The following is a 27,056-nucleotide window of genomic DNA, read 5'->3' as shown; positions in this document are numbered from 1 at the left end:
CTAGTGGAGCCCAAAGCTGAGGCTAATGGACACTGCAGAGATTGTTAGGCAATTGGATTTGAGACCAGCCATGTATACGCTGAACACAAGATTTCTATCAAGTATGATAGCAAATTAATCCTCTTGTATGAATGCTCACGGAGTCATTCATATATTCTGTTTCATAAGAGGTTCTTTTATTGTGTTTTGCCGACACTTGCTTCAACCTTCAAGGTCATTTTCAAGGCTAATTAGTTAAAACATTTTACAATCGTAAGTCACCCATATGTGCAATATGTCATGAAGGTTATAAGGTTAGCATGGCATAACATGTAAACAGTGTGTATGTTGCATGGTTGAAAGGAGGGACAGACAATGCAACCAAACAGAGAGAGAGGAAGAGGAGAGAGAGGAGGAAAGGGCAATGATTAGTTAAAAAGATGGGTAGTAACCTGGAATGTCGGGAATGGAAATATATAGGGGGACTTACCCATAATATCTGGTAAGCTCCTGTAGCTCGTTCTGAGGTGATTGGGGAGGTCCCAATGAACAAATATGGTGGGTAATCCATGGCCAAGCTGGGCTATAGCCTGTAATCAATAAACATGAGAGGTGATTTGGTTGGGGTGTCCAAAAGTAATGGCAAGCTGTATTATGTCCTGGATTAGACAGTAGTGCCACACATGGAAGAAGGTAAGTAATAAGTGCCAGTGGAAGCCCATTGCTGTCTACGGTCCGTAAACATTGTGTTCGAAGGAGGGCAGTTCTGATTTGTTCAATGCACTTTTGAATCAGTGTGATTTCTTCTTCCACACAGCATTGGTTTATTAATGGGGCAACTGAAAGAGAAACCCTGTTGTTCATTTGGTCATTCACAATGGGCATTTTTCCTTTTTAGAATGTTCCTTGTGTCACTTTTCAGCAAAACACACACTCTACATTCTCTAGGCCCCTTTGATGTGTTAAGGTTTGAGCTGGCATGTAGATTCTTGTTTGTCCTTTTCCATTAGATCAATGAATTTCGCAGTAAGGCCGAACCTGGCCTTTTAGTTAAATCTTCTGTGGCTGTCATTAAACCACACAATGTTAAACTTCCACAATATTAAACTTCAGGAACAAACATCTACAATTTCTATATATTTTAGAGGAAGGTGGGGCATGGGGAGGAGGACTCCGAGCACGGAAGGAGAGGTAGGTAGATGCATCCCTTGCACTGTTGGTGCATTGGTCTCTGTGCAGAGTATTTCCGTTTGCCCCACAAAACTCTGCACATTAATGTTGTTTTGAAAAATATGAATGCATTCAGTACAATTCAATGTTGGTTTTGCTTTCTTTTGGCATAAACACATTTGCATCCACGTCCCAGCAGCTGAGACGCACTTTAAGTGCAACAAGCAGAACAAATGACAGCAAAACCCAGCTACCACTTCCATAGTTACATATTTATTTCACACCAGTTCATAAACCTTTGAAGTACATGAGCAGTAAATAAATCATCTTATATAGCCTCCATTCAGCCTAATACCTGCAGGATCATGGGGGACTTGTTTTGTTCAGCAATGTGCAATACTCTAAATGTGTAGCTTTCAAATCACAAACCTTTGTAAAAGCAGCAAGTAGGGTTAGATCTGGTGAAACAAGGAGGGCATTGTTTGGCTGTCTTCTGATGCAGTGACAGGTGATCAATCGTGTGCATATTGGCTATTGGACTGGTGTAGAGGAGCAGCCAAGTACCCCACTCCACGTGCCCCGCCTACATTAACTGAAACGTATGAATGAAAGTATGTGACGTATTCTGAATAAGTAAACCAGCAAAGGGAAGAGAGAGGTCTCTGTGCAGTACCCATAAGAATACCTATACATAAGAGAATAGGGGAAGTGAAGTACCCATTGGGGAAACCATACTTGCATCCAAGACAATATGGTGGCCATTTGAACGAGATTCCTGATGAAGCAAAGAAACTAAAAGACCAGGATTTATGGTGACACCATACAAAGCTGAATTGACACCCAGATAAAAATATAACCAGATCAGAGAGGCAGACGATTTATAAAGAACGAAGAAATACCAAGGCAAAGTGACATCTTGGGATCAATATAGAGAAACTTATGCCACAAATATAATGAAGATATTTAGCTAGTTTAAACGTGTGCAGATGCAATGGAACGCAAGCAGCAAAGCAATCATGAAGCTAGCCAAATGCTTTTAAATAGTTAGATCGCAGCAAACACCAACATATGCATATATACCTCATAGATACATATGGATTAATTAAAGAATAAATGTTTCCACTACCTATAAAGCAGTCTTGAGCAACAAGGAAGGCCTCAAGTCAGTGTTGCGGTTACAAAAAGCAATAGAATCAAACAGAATATATTTCAGCTAAGAAGTTGGCTGAGCCACGGAAGCCAAGATCTTATCAGAACTGGAATTGGCTGACATTAGATACAATTAACATGAAAGAACAGAAACTTCTGTTCAAGAAGGTCAAGCAGAGCAAAGGACATCAGAGGGCTATTGAAGAATGAAATCAAATACATGAAAAAGCTCAATTCGTGGTGTCCAGTCATGTGATGGAAGAAAGTTGGACACACGAGTAGATCACACCTATGCACGGAAGCCAGAGAGTACCCATACTCCTTAAAAAGTCCCAGATAACAGTACAGATTCAAGGCCAACTTCAAAGTGTTAATTGACACTGAACCATTGAGGTGATGATGGATTGTATTCTTAATTGTTGGGAAGCTCATATCAAGACAAGCTCACCCGCACCTGGTTGCTCGGTCTGCGTGCTGCTCACGTAGGTGGAAAGTTACTGACTGGAGTTAGAAGCCAACCAATTGTAGGGGACCATGTAGTTGGGGGTCCTATACTTTGTGTACCCAATGGGACATCGTACATTTAGTGATGTTCATTGTGGCCATTTTGAAGGGAGTGCTTAGTTGTCCCACCAGATGTTAAATATCAAATACTTCCTCTCGGTATTCCATACAGATATAACACCTATACTTAGTTATTCACTTAGAACCAATCCCGCTTCCCAATAGGTTTTAGTAGTTTGCCACGTAAGATGATGTTGGTAATGATGCAGGTCAACACGTCAGCTATGACCAATTATGGGTTTAAGAACCCAGCTTTTTTATGAAGTGATTGAGAGTTATAGTATCGAGCGATTGCTGATGTTCGTTGTGCTCCCTGTTTTAAATACTTGCATTAAAACACAAGATTTTGGCAAGCTATTTGTGTCGTATGAATTATTGATGGTTGATTAAAATCTGCATCCCCATCTGTCACCAGGGTATTGCTACTAATCTTAAAGGGCTGGTAGCCACCAGTTCACTTGGTAGCAGAGATTGATGGTTAGATAAGATACAATCGGCCGTCGACATAAGTAACTTTAGAGTCTCTGCAATATCACACGACCTTTGCCATTTGGCTGACAGGACCTGAAGCTCCTAATGGATAGTGGTTAGAATAGGACAAAATCCTTGCAAGGAAGGTTTGACGGGATTCCTAGTTTCTATTGGAACCCCTCCCACATCTACGAGAAGAGGATCGGAAAGCGGCTCGAAGAGGCGGTAACGATGGCAGTGATCCCGAGGGTCTGAAGATGAAAAACATGCAAACGGTGAGTGAATAAGACCAAAAAGTGTGGCAAAAGGATGCATGCATGGTAAATAACGGAGGGAGGCAGGATAAAAATAATGCAAGAGTAAGAGCATAAATATATATATATATATATATATATATATATATATATATGGAAAAGATATTGACTTGAGTGTTGGCAAGTAATATGTGAGGAAAATAGTTGTGAGGTGTAGCCACGCTATGAGGATACACCCTGTTCCTAGACTTTAAAGAGTGGTAGCAGAAGCTTTAATTCAGAGCCCTTTACGAGGGACATATAGGAGACGAGATTAGTTTAAAGACTTTCTTAACAGAATTAGCTTAAGCTCCAATCGGAGCAGAATATAGAGAGTAAGACGAGTCCTAAGAGAGGATCGAGAGGTGCATGTGCATGTGGCCAGTCAAGTCTGTCTGTTTTGTTTTATGTGGTTGTGAGGTGTAATGACGTCAGAGTTGAAAAAAGAAATGTTTTGAGTAATAGAAGACACGTGAAGTTAAGACGCGAAAAGTGATTATTTTAAGATTAAAACTTTGATGGTTGTTTTTTAGCAAGATTAAAGTAAAAAGAATTGCATTGTGACGGGATTGGAGCTTGCAATGATTACGCCATTAGTGCATCTTTGCAAACAGCTATCAAAGCACATGATTAAACTTAAACAGTACAGTGCAGAATGGGTTAAAGGGACCACAGACAAAATTTGTTTATGCCATGGCCCCAAGACGGATCATTATCGAGAGCAGTTCCACAGCATATGACGACATATTTGCATGCTGCGTATACAGGAAAAAAGTTGGAAAAGCGCCTAGCAAGTCTAGAACTTTGGAAATTGTATGAACACGAGAAGGAGGAGGAGCCTCCTTTAGATTGGATACTCAATATATGCAAAGAGGGGAGTGAAGAGCCTTCTGCTCCTCCCGCCCCGTCTGAAATGAAAGACGAGAATAAGAAAGAAAAAAGGTTACACCCATTAAGAGAACTTAAAGCAGCAATGGGATATAGCAATCCGTCATATGAGTCACCTAGAACAGCGATTTGGAAAGCGATTCGAGTGCTATATCCAGACACGTCCGATATAGGAGCTATAATGACAAGAAAAATGAAGGAAGGAGAGGATCCATTGCTTTACATTCAAAGTTTTCAAGACGCATGGGCGCTTGAAACATGAGAAGCTTGGGGGAAGTCTATACCTGTATTTTATCATACATTATGCCAAGGGCTGCCAGACCAAGTACAGAAACAGCTCAAGAAATTAGTGGGAATAGAAGCAAAACCATGGTCAGAAATTCATTTAACCACTTCACATTATTGCTGACTCCTGCAGGAAAAGAATCGCAAAAGGGATGATGCACTTAAAGGTGAAGAAGTAAAGTTAATTCAGAAAAAGTTATCCAAGTATGCCATTTAAGGGGCAATGTTAACTAACGTGGGTGGATCAAACCTGAAGCAAGCAGTACACATGCCACAAGTAAATAACCAAAGACAGAGTTTGATCAGACAAATAATGGATATGCTCCAAGAGGAAGGGGATATCGAGGGAGAGGTTGGAAAGGTAATCGAGGGCAGAATAATCAGGAAGGTTTTCAGAATGGGCAGCAAGGGTTCCAGAATATGCAAAATGGTAATAAAAACATGCAATATGGGGAGATGGGGAGACAACCGCTTGTATGTTGGACGTGTGGAATGACAGGGCACATAGCTTGTATGTGTAGAAGCCAAGGGATGGTGCAGAATACTCAGTTTTCAAGACAGAGAATGCCAAATCCACTTGCATATTCGTAGCAGGGTGGAAATGGATTTGCACAAGATCAAATAATGCAGCAGCAAGCGCAGAGACTGCAGCAAAGCTTGAAACCACAGCAAGTGACAGGTAATCAACCGGAAGGATAATCGCAACAATCTCCTATGCAACTTCAGCAAAACACAAACACAGAACAACCGATGACACCTAGAATAGGAGGTGTCACTGTTGAAGGATGAAATCCATTCACAAGTGATGGAGTGAGACTGTACTTGAAATAGGACAGCTCACTGGGAGACCTGATGTGTTCAGTCCTATCTATTACGCCAAATCCTCATGAAGAGCCAAGGTTAGATGTAATTGTAGGCAGCAAAGCTTTTTCCTTCTTAGTGGACACGGGTGCAACATGTTCATGTATACGTGAGGGCAAATTTTAAATGTCTGGCGATGCGATGAATACTTTAGGAGTAACGAGTTGAGTTCCTTTTACAGAAGAATTACGAGTCTCCATAGGAGAATGTGATATGAAGGTTTCATTACTTTATTCAAGGCAAACACCTGTCAACATATAAGGACGAGATTTAATGACAAAAATGAATATGACTATTTCGTTCACAGAAGATGGCATAGTATTCTCAACACTGGGAATGCATTATCTGAACGTGTGCGAAATTATCAGGGCATACGCAGGACAAATAGCGCCTAGAGCAATACCACTTGAACCTGAGGTGTTCCATCGAATACGTGTTTTGTTAACATGACTGCCAGGCCTAGTAGGCAGAACCATGAGAATAGCAGATGAGTTTCTATTTACCTATGGATGAATAGGAGGGACAAATTATCCCCTTAGCCATAGAAGCAGCTATAGTCAGAAGAAATATGGCTTTGCTTGATGCAACTGATGATAAGGGTAAACGATGGAGCACAATAATTGCCATTGAGGAAAGCTGCAGAGCTACTGATGTCACTGATGAAGATTTGTTTGGAGATGACAGATATGACGATTTTGTGATATTTGAAATGTGCATTACTTATTGGGTTTAGGCGATTAAGAGAGAGGTCCAGCAGAGAATGATGCTAGCAAAGAAGCGTCCTGAATATTTTGATGAAGATATGGCAAAAGTGCCAATTTCATTATGGACCAATGGCCCCTATGACATAGGGATATTGAAAGCAGTTGGGGAAGTGAAGATTATATTAAAACCACGAGCAATGTTGCCTCGAGTACGGCAATATCCTATGTCTCGAGAGGCAGATGAAGGCATTTTCAAGACAATTTCTGTCATGATGGACCAAAGTATCTTAGTGATGTCAGAGACACCATGTAATATGTCAGTTTATCTGATTAAAAAATCAAAGGGGGGGTCTTGGAGACTAATTCAAGATTTATGCCCAATAAACAAGATTGTAGAGGCTGAGTTCCCTCTAGACCCGAACCCATCCACGATTCTATTTAATGTACCAGTTGATGCGCAATATTTTACGGTGATTGACTTGAAAAATGCATTTATCTCAATCCCATTGCACAAAGACTCACAAGATTTGACATTGTTTACTTTCAGACAAGTGAAATTAAAAAGCACAAGGTTGCCTCAGGGGTACTGTGAGTCCCCATCGATTTTTAACAGAGTCCTCCAGATGGACTTGAGCAATATCGCATTAGAGAGCATTGTGCTGCAATACGTAGATGACATTTTAGTTTGCAGCACCACAGAAGAAGAGTGCAGATGCGATTCTGTTCAGCTAATGATTATACATGCTGACAACGGATATAAGGTTGACAAGGAAAAGTTACAATATTGTCAACAAGAAGTGTTGTACATAGGCCAATTGATTTCACATGAGGGAAAGAAGGTCACCCCAAAAATAGCTGAAGCCATTTTAAAAACAGCTAAGCCACACACGATAAAACATGCAACTAGGGAGAATCTTGCTGTAACCATTGCCTAGGATTGGTTCGTACCAAACCTTATGGAGCATGTTGCATTTTTTATGGTACATTTTATTATTTGCCAATAGTTCACGGCTGGGCATACACTGTGCATAGTGAGGGGGGTCATCCCAAGACCCAATGGCCCTTTTCAGCACTTACATATCGACTATGTCGACATGATACAAGTTTGTAATGGATATAGATACCTATTACTTGTAGTATGTCCTTTCTCCAGATGGATTGACCCAGGTGCATGTACATACCCAGACTCTACCTGTGCAGCCAAGTTCTTGGTGTCTCAAGTGTTTCCTAGATGGGAAGTGTGTGAAGTAATGAGATCAGACATTGGACCTCACTTTGTTAATACAGTTTTCAAGCAGATCACTTCGCTGCTTGATGTAAAACACAAGTTTTCTTCGGCTTATCATCTGGAAGGAAATGGTATCTGTGAAAAGCGCAATGGCCTGTTAAAAGAAAGAATAGCTAAATTGAAGTTTACTTTGAAAAAAAGGTGGTTGCACTGCCTATCATTGGCATTGTGTGCATTAAGGAACCATCCAGGTTCTGACCACCATCTTACGCCGCATGTGATTGTGACAGTTAGGCGAATGAGGACTCCTTTAATGCCTCCATCACGAGTTAGAAGTGATGCTCAACCAACATCAGAAATCTTAGGACTTGAATTGCAAAACTATTTGAACTGTTTGACATCTAGTTTTTCTGTGATTTCAGGACAGTTGCAGAGACGAGGGTGTAAGGCAGTACAGAACACAGAAGGAGATGCTTCAACAATCCAAACTCAGGAATTTCTACGTCCAAAGGTCTACCTAGGAGATAAAGTCTTGATTCGTAATCACACATGGAAAAAGTGGGACAAGCCCCGCTTTAACAGCCTTTTCGTTGTTGAAGATGTAACGCCATCTGCTGTCAAATTGCAGGGTAGGCGAGCTTGGATCTTCCTGGGAGATACTAAAATCTACGCCGGAGAGACTCCTCTGCTTACACCCCACCACGAAGAAGCTACAAACATTGGGGAAGAACAACAGCATGTACAGATGAGATCCATGACAAGGAAGAAGGACGCATAACCTAACAAGTGGAAAGCATGCAGAACTATTTAGCTGGACTGTGGTTTGAATTGGATACCCTCCCCCTTTTGAGCTATAATTTCAGGGGGAAAAGGACACATTCAAACACTTTGTACATCCTAGTTGCAGAGTAAAAGAAGATCTGTATGCTTAAAAAACCACAGTAATTATTGACTTTGGACTGAGGCACACTTAAAGCCTTGATAAGAATAAGGATATGCCAAATTTTGATCGAGGACACAGCAATTGGAAAAGGATACAGTAGCCTGATTCCTTTAATATGGAGCTCTTGTTATTGCCTTACTCATGGTGTTACCGACTGATGACCTTTCTAGGTACATAAGTACCTTGAGTGGGTGTTCTTATCCGTCACTGGTGGGGAGAATTTGCCGCATTCCAGATTTTATTGGTAATTATGACAATGAAAATATCATTAGAAGATTGCTCATAATCATCACTGAAGAGTTTTTGAATATGCCTGAGTTCAGTGAGGAAAACACAAATGGCCTTATCAACCGACGCAGCACATAGACTGGTCAGTGTGGTGTTCTTTTGTCTATTTGAAGAATATCCGCATCTCGTTGGAAGACACACGGATGTAGTAACCTTTCTGAGGGATCCAAGAAACACTACACATTTGAATGTGATCCTGGAAGGAATCATCATTCTGGTAGCAATCTATTCTGAAAGAAATCACAGAGCAGTGTAGAAACGATCATCCGAGGGACAGATTGAGGAATTGACTGGACAAAACTTTGTTCATACTGACAGGGAAGCTACAATGTCATCTGGACTGAAGCAGATTTGAGGAATTGATTGGGAACTAATAAATGAAGAAGATTTTATAGAGGCCCTCATAGGACATTCTTCTTCACGATAAAGGAACATTTGCACCGCGACTGGTGAAGGAATTGGTTCCAGAAAGCAGCTAGTTGATCGAGGACGAATGCTGAAAAAGACAACAGTTGCCAGATGCAATCTAAAAAATTACAGTGTCATTAAAAGGTGTTTTTCCTTCCTTAGCATCAAATGATCTAGATGGGGAACCAAAGCAGCAATTTTGTTTTACCCCAAGAGGACAGGCGTACATACTGTCCCAGAAGCAGATACTGCAGACTTACTTAACACTGCATTGTTTACACATGTATTATATTCATACTTATATTGCTTTCACTGACAGTTAGAACTGCATTCTATATAGGAGCACAAGATGCAAACACTCCTGTATATGTTTCTGAGCAGAAGGAAAAGGTGACAACTACAAAGCAGCCTAGGCCTTACATAGTCATTCCAGTCCCTAGAAGAAAAGGGCAGATACCTGAGCTCGAAATGGATGTTGTTAGTAATACATCACACAAAGCACTTGCTTCAAACACTGCTTTTGAACGCCGAAGACAGGGTCGGTGGAACAGATAAAATAAGGGGTTGACAGAGGTTGGGCCCACACATATAATGCATGTTTCAATAACAAGAAGCCCAAGCAGAAGTCCCACAGAAAAATCACATGCAGAGATGATAGCAGAATCTATTTAGCCGTTCTTAGCCATTGTCAGAAAAAAAACAACCCAGAGGGATAAAGAAAGACTTGCTGAACTTTCTTCTACACAGGTAACCCGGGTGGATGTTCCTGCAGACAAACCAGGCAGAAGAAGTTATACTGATGTATTCAGAGATGTGGTTATAGAAAACTACATGAAGACTTAAAGAATTGAAAGAAAAGCGTGCATGAAGAAGACGATATGGAAAGTGTGATATATGTCAGATAGCATCACTTTTATCCTTTTTTGTATGGGAAAACTGTAAGGTCTTTATGCAGTCTGTCTAAAAGTCTTAGGTAATTCTCACAGTTTGAACTGAAGCAAGGGTGCCTTATAATAATGTCAGGAGCAGGCTTATAATGGAAGGAATGGCAGCTGGGTGGCAAAAAACAAGTTCTGACCCAGACTGGTCACAGGTTGGAATGAATGCTTGAAAATCTAATCTCACAACACATTCAGAGCTATCCAGGAGGACAGCTCACAAGTCAATTGCTCGCCTATGACATTGGGCCAGCAAAGGTACTTTCTTAGCTGAATGTATCGACTCATTTGTTAATTCTTCTTACTTAAGCAAGGGAGGTTAAGTTGTTTTCTGTTGTTGTAAGGAAATATTATTTCAGAATTGTTTTCCAGTATTTCGTCATTTACCCTCTGCATGTTCGCTTTTTTTTGCATTCATACGTTTGTGTACGCATACAAGCAAGTTTGCACAAATGCACAAAAATTCCCACACAAAGGTGTGCACAAACACGCATTTGAATACACGTTTCACATACATATACAAAGAAAAGACAAGCTGTGCATTTTTAAGGTATAAACAGACACCTACGCTCAGCTCCCATCTACCAGTTCTTTCTTAATAATTGCACGAAGATGCTTACACGATTGCCCTGTGGTTTCCATGTGTGTTTACTGCTTCTGAATGAATCCCTATGCGGTTGTAGTCTGCCCACAAACACGGCAGACGTCATGACCCCTGTCACCTTGTGCAGGACCGATTGATTTGTCGGTTTCATTTGTGACTGCACCGGAAAGAATAGCAGGTTATTCCTGCATATAACGACACTAGCAGCTGAGCTGAGCAGGGGACTGGACTTCCTTTTCGCTGGCCTGCCGCTGGAGTAACTTGCACCTCCCAGAAACAATAGGCACGTTGTTATATTTCATGACACTTGTACCAGGTGTCATACAGTTCATGACAACTTCATCTCATTTCTAAGTCTGTAATTCTCGTTATTACCCATCTCGGCTGACTCACAAGGATGACAGACTGCACATCACACACAGCACGCTTCATGACGCACTTAACTTGCTAATCTACCTCATCAGTCTTTTTGGAGAAAACCACATTTTTTATAGTGGTGGGACTGGTGTAGCCGCTAGAAATAGAGTGCTATGGCATTCTAACCAATTTCTCTAGTTAGGCTTAGTTTCATGGCATTGAAGTTGGTAAACGCACCAGCACTGATACTTAAGAGTCTCCCATGTGAGAGATCCTGCAGGCACGCCTCCTGCTCCTGACACCAGGCCTCGCCTGCCCCCATCCTCTTGGGGGCTATTCGGATGGGTTTCATAAGGGTCACCTGCTTTATGAAGAGGGCTTTAACAGAGAAAGAAACAAGCATTGGCAATGTCAACAGTTTGGGCTTTTGTGTAGGTATGGGAAAGGCATTTGCCAGGCACTGCTGTAGTGGTACTAACTTTCCATTGATGGTAGCAGGCGCATAATGATTACAGTACCTGGTCATCTCATAGCAGTGCCTGGCAATTGCCTAATATATTCAAAGTTGGGGTATATCAGTGGGGTGACTCTAGCACTCCAAGTGCAGGATTCAATTGCTCATCCATTCATTCATTTTTTTTTATTAACGTGCTACATAACTATACAAACAGTTTTTCAGCACACTACATTACATTACCCCCACCCCTGCATTTGCTAGTGTCCATCCAAGAAATCTCGTGTTCCAATTAGCTTCCTCTCACCCATTCAGTCCAACTCGCCTTTAGTTACCCCACAAGTCATTCAGAATTAACATCAGCTTCCTCCACAATATGGTAAAACAGATGATACAAGTTTCATTATTAGCATTCAAAAACAGCGACCATAATTCATTGTCAACACCTTCAAGTATTCCCGCAGCGGCACATGACCCAACAGCTTCACAGCACATTAAGAGGTGTTTAGCTGTTTCAGGTTTGGAGTCCCCACAAAGCCTGCAGTAGCAGAGAGACCGCGGTATATGTGTCCAGGGTCTTGACGGCATTTATTTTCATCTTTAGATAGTCCACACCAGGGAGTTGTCCACAAAATTATGGATGTATTTAGGGTAGAGCAGACGTTGTGAAATGTACTCATGAAATAAAAAACAAGTCCTCTTCCCAATAAGTTTAGTTATCAGTGGATCCTGATCTTTTTGATAGATTGAGGTTTTCATAGACAATTTGTGTTGTAGGTAACCTATACTCTGACCCAGGCCCGTTGTCAAACAATGCCGACGGTCCGTCATTGCCATTAGATTCGCCAGGTTGCTATTGGGCATTAAATGGGCTTTAGTCCTCCCTGTCTCCAAAATGGGGCAGTTTAGGGAACCACTGGGGGTGTTAGCCAATTTCTAGTGAATGTTAACGAAGGACAGTTGGAATCTTGCGTCGCATGGGGCCAAATCAACTTCGAGGTGGATGAGGTCTACGGAAGCATGCACAGGGAGATGAAATAGTTTCTTCAATAATTAAGACTCCAACCTGTTTATCGCCACAATGTTACCAAATGCCCAAACCTCAGCGCCATACTAGGGGAGTGGTAGGATCTTAGCCACATAGAATTGTACCAATATCCCAAGGGAGTATTCCCCACCAATTCTGGCCATCTTATACAGTCCACCCATGGACTGGCCACATTCTCGCTCATGTAGCTCAAGGTGACATGAGCCAGTTAGCTTTCTATCAAACACAACTCTAAGGTATTTGGATTAATCTACTACCGCTAGCTTGTTCCCTTCCAGGCACCATTCAAAACACTCGGTCTTAGCATGCTGCGGAGTGAAAATCATGATTTTAGTTTTATTGGAATTTATAGTCAAGGAATTACAATCAGAGTATTCCTTGAGTTTGGACAATGCTGACTGCACCCCTGAAGGAGTAAGGTCTAGCAGGGCAGTATAACTCTTATTAAAGGCTAAATACCCCTTTCGATATTACCTCAATCACACGGTCAGAGGCAGACCACAAATATTCACATACAAAGGAGCAGGTAACACAAATAAAGTTTCACCAATTCACTGATCTATATCAATAAGGGGATGCTGTACCATTCTGTACCTTATTGTACTGAAATAATAGACCAACTACATAGAACATATACACAATACTAGAAGTTTTAATTCATGTTACAAGAGATAAAACAATTCATAAAAATGTTCTGTATTAACATGACCCAAAATAAAACACACATGGTTGATATAAAATGAAGCTATTCACTAACGTAACAAACACTGAACCACATTTAACAATTGAATATACATATATGTCTTTGACACCCAGTACACTATCCAGGTGTTATAGTTCCAAACATATATATATCCCAACATGTTTCAGTTCTTCTTAGCTACCACTGCACAAACTTTGTTCAGGGGATACACAATTATATTTGTTGCCACCATGCAATCCAGGGCCACAATTAAGATTCTAGATTCAACTACGGAGTTACCTAAAAATGGGGGGGGGAAGATATACACCACCATGAACTATCTCATATAGTCAAAGCAAAGCTCCAAAAGTAGCTATACAGTCCCGTGCATATGACTACAAATGTGATATACAGGATTAGGTCCAGAGGTCAACATGAACCCTGCCTACATTTTCTCAAGGATAACTACATACCTCCAAATCTGATATTCGTAGTGCTAGTGTCCACGTCCACCAAAAATATCTGCAAACTTCATGAATCGAGTCTGGTTTTTCATTATTTCAACTGCTCTTTAATAGCAGCCGGTCCAAAGCAACTGCAACAAACATAAAACAACAGCACACGGTTGTCTATTGTCAGGGTACCACAAACCGCAACAGGTTTTGTCCCACCACCATAAATGCACCTTCTGATGTGGGATACACACCATGGGAAAAACATCCCATCACCATAAACAACCACTGTTGTCACTCGTGGCATACCTAGTAGAATACGCCCGATGCACGAGAGGCTCAAAAAGTAGGCCCAACAGCTAATTTGCGATTCCATACTGCTGGCGAATTTTCACACTCAATGTAACTGGAAGATAAACACATGTAGCACTGCATTACAGCCCCCACGCTTGTCTCAGTATTCCACTCTCATCAAACTCGGAAAGTCACTCAAAACTGACCCCATATTTCCACATACCTCTTGTTAAATGAGCCAGAGTGTGGCTGCACCGATCAAAGTGTTTCTGAAAACGCCACCACTAATGCTACCATCAGTCACACGAGTACTACTAGTATCAACCAAATATGTGTCCGCCGGACATCAAAAACGGACTACTGTGTCAAACATCAACAACAGACTAGTGTAGATAGGTGTATATACCCACACGTTGAAATCTCAGAAAAATGCACTTAATGGTTGAAGTCCACTAGAAACTCAAACTACCAGGTGTAATTCCCAGCACGAATTGACAGCCTGCAAGCAAACATCGTGAACAAAGTTCTAAAACAATAGGTGGTATATTACTAGAAACCAGTGCGCGGCATAGAAATAAAGAAAGGGCAACCTCATATAGGACAGGCCCCATCTTGGAACTGGTGACCAGAGTTCTCAAGCGAGGCGCGGTATATTACTGGGAACCAGTGCGTGGCATGGAAATGAAAAAGGGGACAACCTCATAGAGAACAGGCCCCAAATTGGACATATCCACTGAAGCGGGAGGTTCCCCAATTTTGGTGGACTAGAGATAGGGTTGTGCAATGCCAGCCCCATGTCAGCCATAAATAGATTGAAGAGCAGGGGCGCAAGTATGCACAGTTGTTTGAGTCTCTGGTAAGTTGCAATCCAGGGGGAAGTCCTACCTGCTTTGTCAAGGTAGACTTTGACTCTAGTCCCATCATGCAGTGAGACTAACATGGAGAGGAGCTCTGCAGGAATATTCCAGTTAACTATCTTATTCCAAAGCATGGGTCTGTTAACTGAGTCGAAGGCAGCACTGTAGTCTATAAATGCCACATACACTGTTCTCCGAAAGATGCTCCAGGCTTGCCCTATAACCGATAGCAATGCAAGGCAGTTGGAGGTCATGCTCAAATGCTTCTGGAAACCAATCTGGTTAAAGAGTATTAGAATCAAGCTGGCTGCCCACTTCCACAGTTCGCCTAACAACAGGCGTGTGAAGATTTATGAAGAAGCATCCAACATAGCCAGCAGCAGGTAGCTACTGGGATCAGTCCAACTGCCCCTCTTCCAAATAGGCACGATGATGCTATCCCGCCAAGATGGCAAGGTTAGCTGAGTTCCCCAATCCAGTGAAATAGCCAGTCAAGGGCATTAGCCCAATGGTTAGCATCAGCCTTTGTTTGTTTGTTTATTCACTTAATTACGCGCACCAGACCCAGATGTAATAGGGCGCAACAATATGCAAATGCAAAGCTTACATGGTAATACAGTATATGGAAATATACAAATATACCTTAATCAGAGTACTACAGATGTCGTTGGGGCCCGGTGCTCTGGAAGCTTTACTTCTCCCAATTAGTATAAGGACGTCAGCTGGGCCTTTAGTGTGTGTCCACTTATTCGCACAAGGGTTAATGGGGGTAGCCGGTATGGCTCCTCTCCCCAGGGTGCTACCGATGTATTAAACCAATGCGTGTTCCGAGGCACCGACTTCATCACATGTCATGTGACAGTCTCCCTCAACGATCTTCCAAAACTGACGAATATCGTTCGTTTTTAAAGAGCCCACCAATGATCACTAGCAGAGACACTCCAGTTCATAACTGCGGAACCTCAATCATTTGCAGTGGTTGTTTTTTACCTCTTTAACCCGCAAGACGTGTTCCGTAGGAGCCATTTCTTTACGTGATAAATCCCCAAGGAGAGCACAATGTTCTTTTCTCCTACTAAGGGTTGGCTCTTCAAACAATTGTTTGTGGGGCCGAGCGGCAGTCACTCGGTCCTTGGAGCTCCTTTTGATGAAGAACTTAGAAATAACCGACTGTATTAGTGCACCAAAATCAGTAACAGCCTCAGTCGCCCAAGTATTGGAGAAGTTGTGTGACCTTTCCTCACAATCCTCTACATAGGCAAGCAGGGCCAGCAACAGTATTTGCTCATTCCATGAGACTCGGTTCACGCCGGAATTAACTCTTACCTCCCCTTCCGATGACATAATCGGAGGTGGCTCACAGCAATTAAGGCTGACGTGGAGGGGCAAATGATCACTCTCCAATCAATAGATCACACTCACATCAGTTGCTAATGTGCTTGAATTCGCGACAAAGGCATAATCCAGTATACTGCTCGATTTTTCTCCAATTGCGGTATACTGTGGGGGACAGTTCAATGGCACAGATCCATTTAGCATCTTAAATCCACAAGAATATAGGATGCTTGCCCATTCCAAAACACGTCTTAAAATAACCTGCGAGCTGATACCCATCCACCCGTATAGTCGCAGAGGTAGCATTGTCGTCCGTAGGGACCAATTCCCCCTGTATCATGGAATTTAAATCCCCACAGATAATGCATGGGGTACTTCCAAGCTTGGACTCAATGACTATGTCCAGATCCAGATTGATTTATTTAAATTAATCCGTAAACTAAAATTTAAAAAATACTTCTCCACCCAGGTGAAGTACTTCAAAAGTAAGCCCCATATACCCCTTCCTTTGGATATCACATTACAAACAATGCTTAGTACACACGTACTCATGTCCAATGATGAATGTGAACATGATCCCAGTGTAAATGTGATGGATTTGTTACAAGATTTGAATATCCAACAACAAAGTTTGAAAATAAAGGAACTGTCCACCTAATCAAAATTTGTTCCTACGTTTCCTAATGATAATCTTATTGATACATTCCACCAAGCAGTACTTAATGACATCCATAAATCGCAAGATGCTTCCAAATGGAAAACTACCAAACACAACCTATCGGATAAAGAGCAAATAGCGTTGCACAAGCTTGCATCCATTGACACTATAATCATAAAGGAGGCAGATAAAGGGAGGGATGTAGTTGTTATGGATAAAGTGGATTATATCATAATGAGACTTTAGCATTTGAATTCCCCTGGCTGTTACGAGATATTGGCATCAAACCCTATTCATAATTTACGTACAACAGTCAAGTCAATAGTGTCTAAATGGCATACATGTGGACTAATAACGGACGTGGAAAAACAATTTTTGATTGTTGATGGCCCAGTGATGCCCACAGACTACATCCTGCCTAAGATACACAAATCATTTGACAAAATACCGGAGGGGAGACCCATCTTAAGTGGAGGTGGTGGCATCCTTGAGCCTATCTCATTATACATTAATGAATGCCTTGCACCATTGGTCAACACCATACCCACATTTATTCACAACACCATGCATTTTTTGGATATACTAGATCAACTCCCAGTACTTCCTAAACTGTTGTTAGTAACGCTTGATTTGAAAGCGCTTTATACTTCAATAGACCAGCAACAGGCATTTGTCAGCGTTGACTACATTTTCCGGGAACACTCGGCCTTATTTTAAGAACATATTGAAATGGTTAAAGACCTGCTACTATGTGCACTCTCCAACAACATGTTTCTCTTTAACAACACTTATTACAGCCAGTTAATCAGCATTGCGATGGGGGCCAGCTATGCCCCTGCACTTGCTAACATTTTCATGCATCACTATGAAGAACAGATGGTTTTTACTAATGAGATGTTTTTACCACATATCCATATGTGGAAAAGATACATAGACGATGTGATTCTGGTCTGGAAAGGGTTTATAGAGTGTTTAAATGAATTTGTATGCTATCTTAATACTAATAACTGGGGCATCCATTTCACACATTCCTACAGTTATACCAGCATTAGATTTATCAATTAGCATTTTGGACAATCATTTTGTTACTAAAACTTATCGTAAATCAACATCAGTGAACGCAGTCTTGCATGTGACTAGTTGCCACAAGAAATCTGTTACATCAAACATACTGAAAGGGGTATTTGTCCATGCAAGTCGTAATTGTTCAAAAAATTTGGAATTTAATGTAGAATGTGCATTAATACGACAGAGATTTCTGGCAAGAGGCTACGATCCAAGGTTATTAGACAAAGCAGAACCGGTGGTCAGAGGTATGAAGAGAAGGGACCTGCTCAGGACGAAAGCACGCACAGATTCTGTACACGGCCAGAAACCTAATTTCATCACTAGATTCAATGCAGATAGTTCTGATCTATACAACACAATTAAAAGACATTGGCATATTCTTCAGCTCGACAGAGATATTACCCCATGGCTGGACTCTGCACCCAGCTTCATTTTCACCAAAGCAAGCAATCTCAAGAATATACTTTCACCCTCTTTCATGTCGATCCAACAACACAAACATACCTGGCTACACCAGCCTCTGAACCAAGGCTTTCACAAATGCGGGGGGTGCTCGATGTGTGCCCATGCATTTGAAACTTCCAAAATTGACTTTGGGAAATTGGGCACACGCAGGATCAATTCTTTTATCAATTGCAATACAAAATACTGTATCTACTGTATTCTATGCATATGTGTATTGCGTTATATTGGCAGAACTATTCGGCCTTTGAAGATTAGAATTAGGGAACACTTGTCATCCATTGCCCAATTTGACTCCAAATATCCTCTGGCCATACATTGTGAACAAGTCCACCAAATGGACAATAAAGCGCTGATCAAATTTGCAGGGATGGTGAATGTTTCCTTACCACAACGTGGAGGCAACCTGGTACTTAAACTTAGGCAACTAGAAGCCCGCCTCATCTACCAATATCGTACTGTAGCAAACAGCCTAAATACGGACCATGAACTATCTGTATTTCTGTGATTACATACTCATAGATATACGTTTAGAATTCATATGCACAGATTTGTGCACGTGTATTACTTTTGTGTAATTGTCTAGTATTTACATGTACAGAATTATAACTGCATATCTTTGTCCTCTGTCCAGAGTTGGCCATCCAACCAGTCCAAGTGTTTACAGTATTTTGCATTTGCCAATGCCGAATGGGAATGAACAACATGACTGGCAGAGCATGCATGGCAATATAGAGCTCAGTTCTCTTGCATTTAGCTTTTGAGACCACGTTACATACCATGGTTTTTTGCACGTAATGGGCGCATGCATGCTAACTGCATTTATTTATGGTACACAACATTGTGGGTCGGTCTCATTTTTAGGCAATTATTAACCCTGAACGCCCCACACTGTTAGTTTTTCTTTAAAATGTATTTGAAAAATATGAATTCCAACATATCACATATTTCGTCCCTTAACAATTCAATTACAATTGGTCCACAAAAATCAATCTTTCATCTCAATGCCATTAGATTATGTATTTTATGCAGTATTGCAAGCTTTCCCATTCACTTTCAGTCATTACGAACACACCCAAGATGGCGGCAAGTACGAGACGCGCTGCCGCATCTCCTGCACGGCACCACGCATCTCGTAAGTTATAACACTCAGCATGAGCCGCGCACGGCCGGTTCCTGCTCTCATTCACAGCGCACATCGCTAGTAGGTAGAACTACTTTGCGCAGACCCCTTACCAATTTAGTGGGTCGCCGCCTGACCAGCTGCATGTCTAGACACATTGTGCTAATTAGTCTGTTTGTGTGTTTTCCTTCCCTCTCTTGCTTGTCCCGGACAATTGTCCTTTAATGGAATGTTTCGTTCAACTGGCATCTTGAGCCACCTTAATTTCAAAATACAAGTCGTCCTTGCAACAGCACATAAATCAGTATGTGTACAATTTATCTTTTTTCACTGTCTGCGTTAGGTGACTACAATTTAAATGGGTCATCCTATTTTATTTACATTGCAGTGGAGCCCGTGACTTATACTAACTCATATTTACACCAATTAATGGGTAAGTGAGTTAATTCCTTCTTTTCACGGCCGAGAACTTTTAAACACAATTGTTAATTTCGTGCAAATGCTAATCGGCTCTTTACTTTATCAATACCATTCACTTCCTCACCTATCTTAATTTTGGGTTTTTTGTAACTCCTAATTTTCAGCACTCAGTGATCTGAAGCCAAGATTTCAGGTATAATTACATGGCTTCTTTTAAACACATGTACTGATTGTATGGCCAGCATTGGAACATTGCTGTTTCTTTTCTTTTCTCTATTTCCGTGGATTGGTGTACAATGGATACATATCCTTTTTCAAAATTGTCTTATTTGTTTACATGCATTCCATGCGTTCAATCATGGTGACAACCTGTGGGTTTTAATTGTATTGTCTGATTGTACCACCGCAACTGCCTGGTTTCTATGCGTCTGGGTTTTCCAACGTGATAATCGATTCAATTAATTGTATTATTTGTCATTCTATAATCTTATTTACACTATTAACATGTAGCCTCAGTAGAACACGTGTCAGGCGTCATCATCTGTTGATTAAACTCTAATCAAAAACCAACTGGTTCAAACATTGTGTGCGCAGTGTGTCAGCATACAACCCTCTTTGTGCTCAACTTACCCAATGGGCAATCTGGCAGGTTCCTACTACTGCTTTCCCCCGCAGCCCAACTAAACCAACCTAATTTAGTAGTCCTTGCGCTGAACCTCGCGAGTCCTTATCTGCCACACTTCGTATACTTCCAAGCTTAGTCTGGAGGAATACCTTCAATTCAGACGCCACCATCTCATGTGGGGTCTTATAGGGAGAATCAGAAATGTTCACTATAATAAATTCACTAGCCCCTTAACCCCCATGAAAACCAGTTTGGGAGGTAATCTAGCGCACTAGCAAATTGGGAGAGGTTGTAGCCACCTCCACCATAATTAGGGGGCTCTTAACTACGAGCAGTAGTCTGCCCCTAGGGCAACCCTGGGGGCCCTTGGCTGCCAACTTGTTACAAGTTTGCCAACCATCAATAACCAATTCCTCAGTGAGCTAAGTCTCCTGGAGAGCCACCAAGGAGTAGTCATCGATTTCCTCCAGCAGGCCCTCACCCTTCATTAAATGGCAATGTCCATGTGTGTTCCAACTAACCAGACTCGCCTTTAGCTCGGGGCCATGTGATAAGTTCCTGGCCCCCATGTAGGGCCATCAGCCTTGCCAGCCAAGTCCAGTGAGATTTTTGCCCCTGAGTATGATCTAGACACCCAACATCCTTCTATGCATTAGAGGCACTGGGACCTTTGTTTAAACCCGGTTCAATGCATCCAGTTTACCCGCCAAAATATCTCATCTCACGCCATACTTTGTTTCCATCAACTCACATTCATAGCCCATTCGTCCAAAGTGGGCTTTATATTCCAGCACATAATTCAGAATACTCTCTGAATGGAAAAAGACAATCGAACTAGGTTTATATACATGTTCACAAATATCGACTATTTTTATGTTGTTACTCTGTATGTGTCGTAGGGGAATAACGTCATGGAACAAAGCCAGTATGTGGACACGATTCAAAACAAAAGTGTCATGGCCACAGAAGAGATTCCGGACCCTGAGGGCCCTGTGATCAATTCTGTCCTTGTTGTTAGCCCACACTCGTGCCAGTTTCAGTGATGGTGTCAATTGACCCCAAAGGGCCATATTCCATACTAGGCAGCGGATCACCAACTGCTGTCGAATCATTGAATGCCAGGACCTCAGATCAGTCTGCGCAGAAGCATCAGATCTAAGCTTAGTTGGCTCAAGAGGGCTGTCAAACATAGATTCCAAATTGATATGATATGATATTTTATTTATATCGCGCCCATACACAAGTGTTTCAGGACGCGACACATTGGTTCCACCGTTCGTGTTTGCTTGGTGCCATAGCCTTGGCTAGGCCTGGGCATAAGTTTTGTTCTATGCGGACATTCTTTTTTTATTTGGTATGGGACACTCCTTTGTCAGGATCTTTAGTTTAGCCTTCTTAGGAGAACCCAAACTTGCATGACTCGAGCTAGGTTTGTTACTAGTGACATCTCCATCAGACATTCAGATACCAGGAGTTTCCCCAGTGAATACTGCGCTGCTAAGGGGCCACTGGGACCCCTCAATCACGTTAGTACTAGATTCACCCACTTGTATGATTTGGCTAGGTAGACTAGGTTGACCAAACTGAAACAGAGGGTGGAGGGGTATAGCAGGTTGTGTCACTGCAGCCTTTTCAGCTAAACCTGTTCTCCTCACACATTTCCTTTTGGCCGCATTGGCACTGTAGGTATGAGTCGAAATTAGTATGTGCATTAATACATGGGAGCTATATATAGCAGTATGTAGCAATATGTAGCAGTAATAAGAGTAAGAGAAGAGCTCATTGCCAGCACGTAGCTAGCTTAATGCTGGCAAATTACCGGCAGAATACCGGCAAGTTCAGTATATGGCAGTGTGTGGCTCAGCTGACTCTCTGCTTAAAGCACCTTACAGCACCACACAGCGTGCAAGTCAGCAACTTGGCAACACAGCAGGTCGCCACTGGTTACTGCAAATCAGCTGCAGATATCAAGTCTGCACACAGCCCTCGCACCTCAGCCCTCGGTCCGCAGCCCACAATCCAAGGATGTGCAGCCGGTGTGACGTCTTTCAATCTCTCAGCTCCATTCTCAGCTCCACTCTGCTCCCTGCTGTGCTTCCTCCAGAGGGTTAGAGGAAAGAACCTAGATGTGTCAAGCCACACTGTTCTCCATCCGTCTGTCCGCTCTGTACAAGCAAAACAGTAGCAGTTAAAGCCACTTCCGGCGCCAACACAAGATTCTTGCATTCATACATTCAGACAAGTGGAGATGGTAGCGCCTCCTCAGCAGAGGTGTACTCTGACATTGGTAAAATAAGTCATGTTTGGGAACCGTATGCATATGATTGCAGATCACTCCACTCCACCCTCATCCTCCCTACCAGGAGCTCCCACCTCCACTGCTTCACTTATCCAACCCAGCTCATCTGCTAACCCTTCATTCTTAGGTACAGCCTCTTTGGCGTGTCCCCCATGAACAGTGCTCTGTATCTTTGCAGCTAAGTTTGTGCTACATATATCCCACAGGTGGTAGTGCATGTAGTGTGTCAGGTGCACCAGGGTGTGCTGCTAATGTAGATGCTCACGAGATAAGGAAGGATTTCCTTTACTGCCCCTTCTTCTAGTGCTATGAGCAGCCTCCTTTTGTGAGGCACCTTCTCACAGTAAAGCCATCTCGTCCAGTTCCCTAATGTGGCATGTCCCCAGTCCCACCACATACTCTCCTGCATGACCAGATGAGGCACCCTGGCATTAAAAAATTGCATACGTGACACACCTTAGGCCTCAAAAAGTACAAAAATACAAGCGCGTATTCACAGAGGCAAGCCCCCAAAAACAAAAATGCGGTATGCGTTACCTGAAGGAAACGGATTGCGTATCACACCCATATGTGTCTGCAAAACTCGCCCAGATCGTACCTTCACGCGCACAGCCAGTGATGCTTGTTGCACGCCTTATATCACACCGTCATTGCCATGAGCTGCATAGGTGTGACACATAGGTGCCCTGCGTCACAACGCGCAGACCTTAACTTACACATTAAGGGCCTTTCCTCTGTTATCGGCAGCTGCGGATGCAAGACACACACCACAGTTCCTCCTGCCTACGAACTGCTGTTTTTGCCTTCTCCGGTCTTGCTTTGCCACACTCACATCTATACTGCTGCTGATTGCTTGAAAGTGAGTGCCTGCCTGCAACCAGCACTGTCTTGGTATACCAGCTCTCCTACTTTTGCCTGTACTCCTGTGTTGGGCCTGTGACCACCTCTTCTCTCCTTGGGACTTCCACTTCTCCCTGCCAACACCACCACAGCTCCACAACACCTACCCAGGAAAGCCATACCTGTCTATGGTTGCTATGTCTGCCCCATCTACATCATCTGAGGAGTGCAGAACCCCCACGTTGAGGCAGAGGGCTAACAACTAAGTTGGCATCCTGGTGGATCCGTTCATGGGTGCCTATGATGCCCTCTTCAACCCAGCTATGCAGCTTGGTAATGACGCAAGGCTGAGAATCTGGGATGAGATCATGGCTGCCATCAACACTGAGGGGTTGGCAGTCCACACCAAGAACACGGTCTGGAAACATTGGGACGACATGAATACCTGTAGTCATTCCAAGGTGGCGGCAGCCCTGGGCAAGGAACCCACCATGGAGGTGTACCATGTAGGCTGCCACCGGTTCCGGTTCACCCAGGTAGAGCTGCGTGTACTTGAGAGGTTCTATCCAGACTCCAGTCCCAGTTCTTGGCCTGAAGAAGTCACCTAGAAGCTGCTGGTGAGTACACATGTGGGCCAATGCTCTACAGCGTATGTGTGGCAGATGCCACATCCTGTTTGCAGCTTGTGTGTGGTGCGAGATGCAGCAGCTTGCTGCCTCATGACAACGCTGGGCATATGTGGCATCAGACATTGTACACTGGCATTTGCATAAGTATTGACAGATTGCGCGTCAATGAATCGTTGTACTTGGGCACATGCTGTGTGAGATTATGGACCAAGTGCTGGAACAGGACAGATGCGGAAATGCTATATTTTGGGCACATGAGTGATGTGCATGATGGACGACTCCATCATCCGTGCAGGCACATCTGCTGAGAGTGATACATGTGCATGTATGTCTGCGTATGTCAGGTGGATGTATTGACATCTCTGGGACATGGATGTAACCTCTCATCCCACTCCATTTGGAACACAAGTGTTTGTGTGTACATACAATATATGTATTCATGGCCACCTGACATGTGCAATTTGTTCCCAGATCTGTGTGCCGGTACATGTTGCTTGCTTGCAGGTCATGCCTTCGCATGTGTACATAAGTAAGTGTGTTTGTGTGGGCAGGTGGTCTAGTGCTATTCCCATGCCCATGGCTGCATGTCATACTTGTGTTGGTTGGACATTGGTATGGTGGCTTTGCCTGTTTTTGGTGATGTGTTGTTGGCCACTGTTCAATGTGCTTGTTGACATGTGCATGTGGCATGGCTGTGATTCAGCCTTCACACTATACTCATGCAGCATTTGACATGCAGTTTGCCTGGGGACGTACATGTGTGTGCATTGTGTGTGTCGGTTCATGGTAGAAACATGCTTCATGATTTGTTATGTTCATGTTGTGTATGCCGCACACCCATTGATGACGATTACTGATGTCAATGTCTTTTGTCCCAATTTTCCACAGTTGCTGCAGCTCGTGAAGAGGGCGGAGGCATCGCTGTGGAGCATAAAGGCAGGGACAGAACCACCAGAGCAAAGTGCACACCTCGGCCAGCCACACTTGAGTCCAGCTCGTCTGAGGATGAGTTGGCGGGGGGAGCGCAAGTTCCATCGGGCAGAGCTGCTGGGGGTACGTCCCAGAAGGTTGGTGTTGTTGGGAATCCTCAGTGGCTGTGGGTGAGGTTGCGGAAACGGATGGGCCATCCAGGGAGGAAGGCTCTCTGGAGCCATCCAGGGAGATGGAGGAGATGGTGGAGGAGGAGTCAGATGAAGGCCAGAGCACAGGGTCTGGTGGGGGCATCCAGGAGCGTGTTCAGGCTACACCACTGGGCCAGGGATAGGAAGATGTGCAGTGCACTGTGGAGGTAGCTGCCCAACCTCCTGTCCTTGCTCCATCTGATGCAGCAATGACCACTGTCATGGATGCCTCCACCCTGACCATGCCCCACCTTGGGGCCAAGGAGATTACCTCTGAGATGACGCACAGTCTCCTGGCTGCGATTGCAAGGCGGACAGGCTCAATTTGTGATGATGGGGGAGAGATTTCTGCAGTGCTCTCACAGTATCACGAATCGATGATCCTCTACCTGGCCCAGCTGACATGTGTTATGTTCTCTGGTAGTCTCTGTGAGCTGGCACATTCAGTTGCCCCCTCCTCCTCTGTGCCCATGTCATCCTCCAGGGGGCCTTCCTTGTCAGTTTTTATCATATCCCCCTCTACTCCAATCCCACACACAACATCCGGTCTCGTGGTCAGCATGTCCCTGTCTCAGGTGGAAGTCCTTGCAAGTACAGAAGAGGTGGTCACTGTGCCTGCCCAGGTACTTACACAGGAACAGGCATCAGTGGGACAGCTTGCACATCAGGACAGTGCTGGTTTTTAACCCTGTTATAGAGCAACCTCCAAACGGCAGAGGGTACATGCACAGGGTGAACTTGACCAGGCAGCAGCAGTATGAGTGGCCAGAGGCAATCCTCACAGGGCCGAACGACATTGAGAAGGCAAGAGAGGCAGCAACGTTCGGTCACCTGGCAGGAGGAGCATAGGCGATTTAGGGAATTGGTGTGCAGTCGGATGGACTTCAGGATGCAGCGGTGGTGGAGGTGGAGGGAAGAACACTGAGGTGGGTTGCCATACTGGAGAAGGCTTTGAGATATGCAGAGGAGGAGGAGAGGAGGATGAGGGGGAACCTGCAAGGCATTCTGGACCTAACCATGGCCTGCCTCCAAGTGGAGGACGATGAATGCGACTCTGCCCTGGAGGACGTAATGAGAGACTATTGAGCCCACTGGCTATCTATATAGTTGATTGTATGATTTTTATTTTTTTACCTTTTCCCTTGATCATTTCCCCTTCCATGTAGTAGTTTTTCGTAGTGTAAATATTGATAATACAGATTTCTCTTTATTCATCACACAGTTGTTGTCTCTTTGTGCATGTGCTGCATTTTGTTTACTTTAATTTTGGTATGCATTTGTTCTGTGACTGTCACGTGGGTTGGGGGCCTAACTGTAGATTTGTGGCATACACTCATCAATTGTGCAGTTGTTTTGGGGGGGTGCCTCACAATGCATGGCCACCCACCTACACACATCAGTTACCAGGAAATGGATGCTCTCATGTCATGCTGCATATCTGCCACTGGAATGCTTGCATGCTATACTTTACTACCTGAGCCCCTTCATTCATTGACTGTTGCTTGCTACTATGCACTCACATTATAAGTAACTCTGTCCTATCAGTGATGTCTTGTCCC

The sequence above is a fragment of the Ambystoma mexicanum genome, chromosome 9 (assembly GCF_040938575.1).
Source record: "Ambystoma mexicanum isolate Mex_15411 chromosome 9, UKY_AmexF1_1, whole genome shotgun sequence".
Taxonomy (NCBI): domain Eukaryota; kingdom Metazoa; phylum Chordata; class Amphibia; order Caudata; family Ambystomatidae; genus Ambystoma; species Ambystoma mexicanum.
Note: the sequence above shows the minus strand (reverse complement) of the source record.